General features: G+C 42.3%; 1 protein-coding gene across 1 annotated transcript in view; it reads left to right on the top strand.

The window, feature by feature from the left end:
• Nucleotides 1-1867, top strand: part of khdrbs2 (KH domain containing, RNA binding, signal transduction associated 2) — a 102956-nt gene that overhangs the window by 64171 nt on the left and 36918 nt on the right. The window lies entirely within an intron of this gene.

A 1867-nucleotide genomic window follows, 5' to 3' on the forward strand; every position in this document is an offset into this window, starting at 1 on the left:
GCTCCGTCAGCGCTCCGTCAGCGCTCCGCCCCGCTGCGCTCCAGACCGCCTGCGTAAAGCAAAGCCTACAGCCTCCGCTGTGGCTCCCGTCCGCTCCGCTCTGAGTTCCTTGGAGATGATTAAATTCAAAGCAGCAAAACATGCGGAAATGATCCAGGGTTTCCGCGGATCATTAAAAATAATTACAATTCATAATTAATTTTTTTTCCATTAATTTCATTAATTTTTATGGGATTTCGGTGTAACAATCAACATATACCTAACCGAAAACCGTGACCACGAAACCGTGAACCGAACCGGATTTTGTGAACCGTTCCACCCCTACATAGATTTACATAGTAATTTAATTTACTTAGAATAAATATTGTTAGTACTACCGATGATGTGATTAACAAATCCACAACAATAATTATTGCTTAGATGTTTGTAGTGCCAAAAATTCTTAACAAAGCCTAGAAAGAGGTGTAAAAATATAATAACATTCGTTATTTCAGTAAAGGTACAGATACCTGTGTTAAAAAACAAACAAAAAACAACCCTGGTAAAAATAAAGTACCAATTGAACTTCATGGAGCATATTCACCTTATTGTATATGCTTATACAAAAAATACAGAAAAACAATGTTTATGATAAAATAAGGTAATAAACACCAAGCCTCCATCCTGATAATGTTTACAGTTTTTTTTTTGTCTAAATAGAATACCTGCACCGGCCACAATGAATAAACATAGACAGATGTTTAATAATTTGCAGGCAGTTACGTTGAATTAATGCAGGTATTTAAAAGAGCTTTATCGTTCTGCAATGCTTCGCAGTTATAGTATGTAGTGCCTTGCAGATTACAAGCCACATCTTATGGTCAGCATCTACTACAGCGGTAAAGCAACAGCTCAGCGTGGTTGTGAGTTGTTGTGGCTGATTTGGGAGGCATATATGTTTCAGGAACTGAAGGTTTGGTTGTGGGGAGGTTTATTGTGCAGGCATGGCTACTGCTAGGGGTAGTAGGGGGTCTCTGAGTGTGACTTCTGGTGTCTAAGTTTGTGGTCTTTGGAAGTCTGCACCAACAGACACGGGTTACTAGTGTGGCAGCTGTGTTGCATTGGTTTGCGTCTTGGGTAAGCTCGGGGCCTTGGGTTCCTGGCTGTGTGCTTAAGCAGGATCCCCAGGGAGTGGTGGGCTTAATTCTGGGCTGGTATGCTGCCTAGTTTGTGGAGTAGTGCTTGCTCTGGTGCCTAATATGCTAGGAGGTCTGTCGGCATCTTACATACTACAGGTGCTTTGCCACCCAGGGCAGGCACACTGCCAATAAAAGGGGGAGGGATGGGGGGACGGCTTCTCAACCTGATTGTCCAAGTATTATAGGTTTTAGAAGCTGGCTGAATGCAGGAGTATGCCTAGATTGCCTATGGTGGGGAGGGGGTGTTAGCAGCCTGAGTTCTCATTACTCCGTGTTGGGCTTTTTTCCCTTACCGATCTGGGTTGGGATGCGTCCCTAAAGGAGTAGGCTTCTGCTTTTCTATGGGTCCCTATGGTGTCTTGTACAGTCTCCCTCTCAGAAAATGCTCATGGTTCTTAGGGTCCCCTTTAAAAAGGAGACTTGTGCATCCAAGCTATTACTCTAAGATTTTGGAGTGACCATCCTCTGTCCCTTTGCATTTAGGACTCTGTGTCAACTGCTGACATTGCTTTTTAGGCAAGATTTTAGATGATTGTGCTTTGTTTTTTTGTTGTTGTTCTTTTATCATATCTTTACCTTTTATAAAGCTTCTGTTGTCTTTGTTATGAAGCAGTAGGGCTGGGCGATAATTCAATAACGATATATATCGATTGATAGACGTGTGGCACAATAGAAAAAAAGAGGGTCGA

This window comes from Cyprinodon variegatus, unplaced genomic scaffold (assembly GCF_000732505.1).
Source record: "Cyprinodon variegatus isolate N-32 unplaced genomic scaffold, C_variegatus-1.0 Scaffold104, whole genome shotgun sequence".
NCBI classification, from domain to species: Eukaryota; Metazoa; Chordata; class Actinopteri; order Cyprinodontiformes; family Cyprinodontidae; genus Cyprinodon; species Cyprinodon variegatus.